Below are 10000 nucleotides of genomic sequence, written 5' to 3'. Positions count from 1 at the left end.
ATTTTGAAGGTGGAAACACAAACCCAATTGTGGATGTATGTTAAAATAACTCGGAATAAGGAATGTTTCACCCAGTTTTATCTAGTTTGCTTTAGTAGAACAAGATAAGACTCCTTGCTCACGTAGAACAGGTGATCCTGATTGGCTCCTGGCTCCGCCCTGTTCAGGTGTTCCAGATCTGCTATCAGCTCTGACACTTAGGGAAGTTATAGGAGACGCTCTTGTTCTGCTGCCTGGCTGAGCTTTGGTTCAAGATGTTTTTCAAATTGTTTTGTCCTTGTTTCCTTTGTGTTTCCTTTTGAGTCTGGAGGATCTGGTGGTAGGGTAGGGTTCTCGCGGCTTTGTTTCTTAGTTTAGTTTGCATTTTCTTTGTAGCAGGGGGGAAGTTATGGGTCCGACGGTCCCTGGTGTGGCAGTCCCAGGCTTCCTCCATTTTTTATTTTATTTTTGGCCAGTCCTCCAGACTTGAGTTGCTTGCTTTCATTGTTAATGATGTTCTGGATAAAATATTTATTTCAGGGCCACTAGACAGCTCAGTGGTTAGAGCTGGTGGCCCATAAGTGACTGTTGCCTAGTAGGCTGCTTCGAATCCCGTGTCAGTAGAACATTACAGGTCCTCCCCTCTCTCTCCCCCTTTCACCTCTATACCTCAATTAAAGGCACTCTCTGGCCAACAAAATACCTTTAAAAAAAGTAAACAGCCTCGTTGGTTGTGGGTCACATGTGCCACAAAGGGCTTTTATTTGTGTGTGTGGCCGTAATCCTCAACACAAATACAGTATGTGAAAATCAGTTCTATAAAAACCTATTTTTAGTGTTTTTCAGTTTTACAAACTGTGCAAGCCACTCTACAATCGTTCCATGTACCAATTAGCAGTGATACAGTTGGAAATCACAGCAGTAGTATATGTGTTTTTGTATGCCATATTGTCAGCCAATAACCTTGCTTCCTCCCCTCTCCCCTCTCCCCTCTCTCCCATCTCCCCCCTCTCCTCTCCATCTTCCACTGAAGTGAGATATTGTATTTCAGGCAGGCCATTGCTCACTGTCAGTAATGCACATCAAATCCCACAAGTAGGAGGGCTAAGAGGTTTGATCGGCTATAATGCCTTTACCTACACTAAAGGCTTAAGAGAGGAAATCACATTCAAAGTTGCCCCGGCTCTGCTCCGCACATGTGGGTCTCTGCTGGCTTTCAGCTGCAGATGGAAATCTTGTGTTTCATAAGGCCTCAAATAGAATACAGAGCTCCTAATCCATCTTGATCTCATTTACACACAAGTGGCAAGTTTTGACTAATATTTTCCTTGATATTTTGCCACGGATGAAGAAGAAATAGCTCAAAGAGGTCCAGTCTGGGTCTAGTCAGGGGTTATTTTGAGTTTCTGACTGCGTGTACGTCCCAGGACCGATCTCACTATGATTGGGTGGTAAATGTGCTTCTAGTGTTTTATTTTCCGTGGTGTAAAAGCTGAGGAATGTGCTGCGGTGACATGAGCGGTAGTTTCCAAGCTCTTTCTGCAAAAGCATATCCTCAGATGAACTTGTCTGCCTGCTTGTTTCATTACAGATGCAGAAAGATTGGAGACATATTGGCGTCCAGGGGCAACTTTTTTTAAATGTATTCCGAATTCTTTCTAATTATAGCGTGTTCTCTTTTAGGAATTAAGCAAAATACTGTACTAAATATGCAGATTTAAAACCCCAGAAGGCGCACATACTTTACACATGGGCCGTCTAACTTAAGAAGATTCCTGACTATCTAGATTGTAACCGTTACAAACAGCCTGTCTGACCTCCTGACTTAAGTACCACAACATGTTCTTAGTTTATTATAACCAGCAGACGCTCACGTCTTGCAACTTTACATTTTTTCTCCATGCCTCCTGAGCTTATCTTCAATCTTTAAAGCCCCAGAATGAAATCCAACCCCGGCTGCTGTTCACTAGATGGCACTGTTTACAACGGCACTGCCTGAATGCACCACGCAGCAAAGAAAACCCATCTCCCAATTACTGATTTACAATCCTTTCACTAATCTAATAAATTAAATTGTGCATTATACAGTTTGTAATTACACAACCACAATAAACACAGTTAACAATGCACATCAGCTCAGATTTCCACAGCTGTTACTGCATTAGATGAAGAGAGATATGAAACAAGATATCAGATATGGCGATCAATGTGAAACAAGGAGATGATAAGATCAGCCATTTTTTTTCTTCCTTTTTAATGGCTCATAATGTCATTAAATCTGACTGCCATTATTTGCAAATACATTTAGCTGGTCCACAGGGGCTGTTTAATGAAAAGTGCAGTCTTATCACGCGCTGATAGCATTTATATAAGCTGGATATTTTTACAGCTTTGATGCTCCTACCTGCTTTATCTCCTGTCTTGTTTATCGCATCCTCACTTTTTTTTAGCCTCTTTGTTGCTCTTTTGTTTGTCGGAAACTTTCTGTCGGTTTATCTTCCAGCTTCGTGTTCCTGGATCTCTTTGTGTCTAGGCCTGTGGGCAGGTTTCTGACAGGGGTTGCTCTGGTTGAGCCTTCCTCAGGCATCAAAAGGCAGAAAGAGAGCCAGGCTCTGTCACATTATGCGGGCCCTCCTCTCCCGGCTTTGATTGAGAGTAGTGATCCAAAACTGATGCGGAGAGGAGCCGGAGCTCACCTCTTGTCAACTGCGGATGTTCTCCAAAGGCAGACAGGCGAGCGGCGATGACAATGTTGGATTCGCTTCGTAGGCTCTGACAAGCCCCTTCACACTTTGACACACTTGGTGATATCTCACTCAATGTTTGCCATTGTCTTAAAGATATATCGATTGTACAGCACATAGGATTCAGATGTACGTTAAATACTAGCCGTCGTTAGATTCCTTCCATTTCTCTGCCGCTTAGCTTCAGGAGAATTGGAACCCTCCACATGAAATATAGTTTGAAGTTTATCCAATTATAGCTAATTATGTTCTGTTTGTAGCAACTCGTGTGTGCAGCTTTCTCCTTGTGGGGTTCAAAGACCTCAGTAAGAGCAGTATCCTCCTATCTGCTTTATACATTTCTCTCTATATAGCAGACATGTGTGGCATTTTATCAGTGAAATGAGTCAGACCATCTGTATATTGAAAAGGGAGAAAGTAGATTTTTCAGAATTCGCTCTGCTGAAGGGAGTTAACCAAATGTCAAATAAAAGTCATTGCATGTATAAATGTGTCTTTCCAATTAAACACACTCTGAAACAGTAGTGTTGCTTAACAACTCTGGATTGTAAAAGAGCCATGCACTCTTTCAGCCGAGGTTGAAACATGAAAAATTGTAGTAACAAGAATTTCATGACATCAAAAGGCCCGCCATTAAATGACATGAGAAATAAACTTGATGTTACACAAGGACTTTCTCTCGCACTCTTAAACACACACATATACACTGCTATTATCTCATTTGCTGTGGCATGAGATCTGACCCCTCTTTGTAGTCTTCTGGATATATGATGTCATATTTGGCTTCCCCACCATCTCCACTTCCTCCCAGGCCAATAAAAGTGGGTATTTATCCAGCAGAGGCTCATTTATCGCTTCTCCTCCACGCGTCATGAACCCAGGGACATATATTCATAAATTGTCCATCTGCGTGAAATATGCATTACTTAAGAGACGTTGCGTTGGGCGGTGCGCTGCGGCTGGAGGTTGTCATTTCCATGTGTCAAACCCTCCCACTTAAATGTAACACGCTGCCATGGCAACAGGCTGATTGGCACGTCTCTCAGCTCTAAAGAGCCAGTTAAACGAATCGTTTCTTCGGTTAAATAAGTGGACTGTGTCGTGTGCAGGGAGTTGACATGTCCTCGCACGGCTGCTGGGTTCTCTTAGATCTCAAGCACAAGTACCACTCGAGACTATTCCAGTATTAAAGTTGACATTCTTTTATTGAAAGAACATGTTTTTTTTCCTCTTTTTAACAAAAGTTTTCTCCACAGCTTCTGTCTCGCAGTCCTTGTGGTTTCTCCATCTGTGGACCCTGCATCCAAGTGCTTTTGTCTGCACTTTTTTTTTGTGATGATTCTCAACTATAGCACATGTTGAGATCATTAATTTCAAACCCTGCCAAAACCACTTCCCACACATGCATGGCATTCATTCCTCCCGTCTCCCTCTTTCCTTTCTCAGACATACACATTCTGCTCTCCCCGTCGCTATGAAGCAAGAATAATCCTGTTCTCCTTTCAGTGAATCAAAATCACCATGTGGCTTTGTTACACTAGGCACAAGCCGAAGCTGAGAGCCGGATTGGTATTGCCTTATATCGTATACAAAAAGTAGCTCGCACAGGTTTATGCATAAAAAAAGAAAAGAGAAAACGAAGGGGTGAGGATTTATGCAGGCAGCATTGGCAGATTTCCCTCATACCTCCCTAGGTACACCTAACATCGCAAACCTGCACCATTTCAAAGCATCGGCAGACATGAAATATTCAACAGCCTGTATTACTATTACAACACACAGTAGAAAACACATGCATGCGCCCTCTGCACACTTTTAATTTCGAGAACTTGATGATCATTGGTTCAAATAGGGCTCTTGCTCCACAGCAGGAGCAGCCTCTGGAACCAGGGTTGCATCTTTAACGAGCATCTCCCACAAAATAAAATCAAAATCTCAATTGTAGGAGCAGAGTGAAAGAGAAAAATGATTAAAGGGAAAAAGAGCAATCTGCTGGAGAATGTGTGTGTTTGACCGTGTGTCTGTGTGTGTGTGTGTGTGTGTGTGTGTGTGTGTGTGTGTGTGTGTGTGTGTGTGTGTGTGTGTGTGTGTGTGTGTGTGTGTGTGTGTGTGTGTGTGTGTGTGTGTGTGTGTGTGTGTGTGTGTGTGTGTGTGTGTGTGTGTGTGTGTGTGTGTGTTACAGACAGCTCTCTGGCATGGCAAACGCCTGCTGGTCCTGAGCAGAGCCGCGCTGGAAGCCTGCTCAAAGCCCTTCACCTTCACAGCCGGGCTGGCACGATGCATTGAGCATGGCTGGCATAGCGCGATGTTTATCACACAAAGGCACGATCAAAGAGCGCTGGTATCTGGCTGCACCACTTTCATCTGGGTTCCCACAGCTGACAGTAGCATCCGTGGGGGGCTCTCCTCTCCTTTTTCTCCTCCTTCTAATGGTCTCAATCTCTCTCTCTCCCCTCTTCCTCTGTATTCTCCCCCTCACACATTTATCACTGCAGATAAAGAGACTTTATTTGAGATTCCATAGCCAAAGAAACTTCTCTCCTAATCAATGATGGCTTTAGAAGAGGCCTGGGGATCAGGCGTTCCTCGTGAGGCGGAGGGAAGAGGGGGGGGGGGGGGGGGGGGGGAAGCTCCCAAACTCTCTCTTCGATGTTTATGTTACTGCTCTCCATAGGCCAATGAGATTCCACCGCCGCCTATTGTTTTGGTAATGCTACATCTGCAAAGACCCACAACAGACATGGTTTAACTTCCCCCTCAGTGCAAAAGGATTCAGGGGGAGGGCTTTGAAATATCTGCCTGCACGTGGGGCTTGACAGTGCCAGCATGATATTTGACAATTGGTATGCAGTCTCCATGTTGTTGAGACACAGGAGCCAAGTTTTGAGAGGCTGGGCAGGAAGGGATTCTGTGGTCGAGGGCTCCAGATGAAATGGAGTATTTATCATTCTCTAACTGTAACCCTTTGCTTTGTGATTCAGACATGCCACAGGAAGAACCACTCTCACCAATAAGTCTTATACCGGTATTTGGCATTCCCTACATATCTCGCTCTGACATCCCGCTATGCCACAGAAGAAATTAAACTCCAAACAAATGGCTTCGCGCGGTCACATCAAACTGCCTCGTCCACCATGAAAAACTGTTGCTCTTCGACAAACAGCAGCAGCCCCTGTGCGACTGTCAGGAAATGCATCGTTTTTCCCCTCGAGTGTGTGTGGAATGTGTGGCTCCTGTTGTTGCGATCAATCCCAATTTAACAGACATCGGCTCAAAGTCAACCTTCAGGGAGCCATGAAAGCTGACAGGTGAGGACTCACTGCCGTCTCCCCGACTCACATCAAAGACACGGCAACAGTGGCGGCTTCAGTGGAAGACGAGCACTTTTGGAAAGAACAAAGAGACTCGGAGAGAGGAGAGCAGGACTCTTCTTGAGACAAGGGATGGCCGAGAGGCTGAATACCAAAAGGGCATGAATACTAAAAAAGGTTCCATCTGCCCCATGCAGATTTGGGAGAATTCAGAATGAATGTAACACAAATTCAATATGATGTAGGCTGTATGAGAGCCGTTTGTTTGACAAAGGCTTCTGATTCAGGCCTCATCTCATGTTGGATATTTCACTTTTCTTGTTCAATCTGCGAATCAAGCCAATAAACAGAACCTTGACATAACGTCCAATTTTAAGCTATGATATGTGTTAGTTACTCATTTACATATCAAAATGTTCAACTTGTAATTGAACAAGTCTAAAACCAAAACAGCAAAAATGATTGCTAAGGAGGCAGCGAGGTGGCTCATGCTACACAAACAGGGGCCATGCTTGGCTTGTGTTTTGTTGGCAGGAATATGGGTGGGACATGGAATACTGATGTATCTCTTTACTCTAGAGCAGCCAGACAAACTTATGTCTTGTTTTTTAGAGAAAAACCTTATTGAATTTGATCTCACGCTGTCAAGGAGAAAGTAGCTTTTTGCACAACAGCAGGGCGCAGTAGAAGGACTTGGTTACCCTGCCAACAGCTTACTCTTGTTCTAGATCTTAGAATATTTAAGCCTTCTACCAAAATATCTGTTTTCTAGATATTAGTAGATGCAAATTGGAAGAACCATTCCAGTCCTATCGTCCAAATACGATGCATTTTGTCGGACTGTTTCACAAGCATTCATTTCGCATTAGCCTAACGTAATGCAGCTCTGACAGGGTGTAGAGAGGGTTCCTATGAAACTGTTGTGAATGAGATCAGTTTCAAAACAGTAATGCTGAATTACATGCATGCATCATTTCCTGTGAATCCCACACTGGATTGGTGAATTCCACAATAACAAAAGCTATTATGCAGCGGTAATATCACAATGTAAATACATTCATGGCTTTTGATGTATCAAAACTGGGTTTGATTTAATCATGTCTTGAGCATTAAAACTTTACATTTAAAATGTTAAATACTGAGTAACTGCCAGAGGATATGGAAATGACACAAACATGCTAATCATAAATTAGGTTTCTTAATGTACAGCTCTCTGAGTTATAACGGCAGTTGTTATTTTTCCCCTTCCATAAAACCTCTGGATTGCTTTGCAATCTCTGCTCCAGTGCACTCACTTTTTTATTGTCTACCAGCTGTTGGAAACTTTACGCTGTGAAGGAGAAGAAAGAAACTGAGAGGTCCTCAGAGGACCCATTTGTACAGCTCCAGCAGTTTAAGCCACCATCACTGTTGATTTAGCAGGTGTGCATCCTTTGTGGGTTCTTACCTTAAATCAACTTCCAGAAAAAAGGAATAATAATAAAAATGCACAGACAATCTCTTAGCTAAGGCTTTGTGAGACTGATGTTTCATTTTCCCGTTGAACAGTTCCTGGCCACGGGTCTACACGGTCTTGGTGAACAACCTGTCAATGCTCTGCTTGTACAGAGAAGATCAATACACTTTTAAGGCACTGACAGAACCCTGACTATGTTAGTGAGAACAGAGATGTGAAGAGATTCAGTCTAACAAGATGATCACGCCAGCAAAACCTTAGAGAAAATGAAACCCAAACATTTCAATTACAAGGACTTCCAACTAAAAGTCATTACACCAAAGCTAATTAGTAGATAATCAAAACAACACGCCGTAGTGTTTTCAGTTACCTGTTTATCCTTGATTTGTCTGTATGTGACTCGGGCTGATGTTATATCTTAACTCGTAGCACCTTTAAAGTAAGGAGAGAACACTGCGGTCAATCGGAAGGTGTCGCATGATATCCGTTCGGTATCTGATTGGCCGGTTTTACAGCTTCGTTTTTATCTCTGGCTCTTGTCCAATCATTAAAGGTTAGTATCTTTGAAGCAGGAAGTAAAGATTGCGGCCTGTGGTACCATTTAGATCTCTCACAGATCTGCTTAATGCTGCCCATCGATCGCTTTTCCCTTTTAAAAACAAATGGACAACTACGATGGTCCAAATAGCCCTTTTTCCCAATTATAGGCATGAGTGGCTTTCAATCCTCTGGCCTTAACTTCAGATAACTACTCAGTGGCCTGGTTGTGATCCTTCCTCGTCTCGTATGTATCCAGACACACACAAGAACACACATCCTTGTGCTGCTGGGTAAGTGAATCATACATTTTCGTTCTAGTTCATTAAAACTCTCGGTTTGAACCAATCTAACTTTGTTGTTGTATCAGTAATCGGATCAAAATGAGGATTAATCTTCTGCGTGCGTTCTCTTTTTAATAAAGAATAATTCACACTGAGATTAGAAATATGAAATTGGAGAATGCTGCACAAAAACAACACACAATATTCCATTTCTTTCCCATGGTCCAGTACCGTATGGAGGCCTTACCAAAGCTACAAACCTGACCCCTCCCTCCTGATAAGCAGCCAAGCAGGCCCCTAAACAGCAGGCCGACACTGTGTTCCACTTCATCTTGGATGAGGAGCATTGGCAACAGAATCCAAAGAAGGGATGAACTTGGAACTGAGAGAGAGATAGAGGGAGAGCTGCTGTCAACAAACTCTTATGGTGAACAGATGTGGGGGAACTCCCTCACTACTCCTTAGCCTAAGGCCATGCACACACACCCACACATATACTGTAACACATGCTCAAGAGGAGACGAACCAAAACAATCATTTGGAGTAAATTCCTGACATGGCTGAGAGGGTTGTGGTCCATTTTGCACAGAAAGGCCAAAATCAGAGCAAACCAAATAAGACATTGAAGTGGAGGGTAGTAAACACTGGCTGTGTGGAGGAGGTTTTTTCTTTTTTACTCTGTGGTTTTGCAGGAATGGCACTCTCAGTGAGGCCAGAATGAGTTAGAACAGCGGCGCATGGGGCTTGATTTATCCTCTTCCCGTGCAGGACCGAGTGCCCTATTTGACGGTGGAGCAGACATAAAGCAGCTGCCTCTTTGAGCAGCTCTTAGACAGAGATGCAATCGGTCAATGGGCCATACTTTAGTCGCGCAGCCAAACTCTTTCTCCACACCGAGCAAGCAGTGTATATTTATCTTCACAGGGAGTCAGTCTTAAAGCAAAACATTGAACTGCTGAAAACTATGTGCTCTGATTTACAACCGTGCACTAGAATCCAAGTGAAAGGTACATTTGAGTACATAGTGAATGTTTTTTCAAGCATTGACATCATTTTTCTTGAGTGGGCATCACATGTTCTGGTACTGGTAAACCTTTTTATTTTTGACCAAACTACATGTATTCTATGTTGTTAAAATGTTGGTTTAGCATCAATGCAATCAGCTACATAAAGATCCATTTCATGTAAGATTGGGCATACAATTACTCTTCTCAGTGCTCCATCTTTGCTTATCTGCTGCTGTTATGTGCAGTCAATGCCTTGTTAGTTTGGTAATTCACATTTATCAACTGTACAATTACAAGTCTTCTCCCATATTAACATTTAAATGATCAAGTCATTTACAACAAGAGAATAAAAACCATTTTGTTTGAAAAATTATCTCATCTGGTAATTTACATTTTTTTGCCTATTCATGATTATACACCTCATTAATCATGACACATTTCTCCCCCCCTTTACAATTACACTTCCTGCTTTCGATGATAAAATGTATCTGTATCAATATTTGGGATCTGGCCATGGTATGGTGTTGCCTGCCCTATAATACATCAGAATAGTTGACACAAATGAAAAGCTGCATCATCTTTGTGCCACAGTCTAAAAGATAAGCAAAAATATTCACGTTTGTTGATAACCATTTTTCCAAGATTCAACGATACCTAAACTAATCAAATATGGCATTTCGCC

This window comes from Notothenia rossii (assembly GCF_949606895.1).
Source record: "Notothenia rossii genome assembly, chromosome: 12".
Lineage (NCBI taxonomy): Eukaryota > Metazoa > Chordata > Actinopteri > Perciformes > Nototheniidae > Notothenia > Notothenia rossii.
This window is presented reverse-complemented; position numbering follows the sequence as displayed.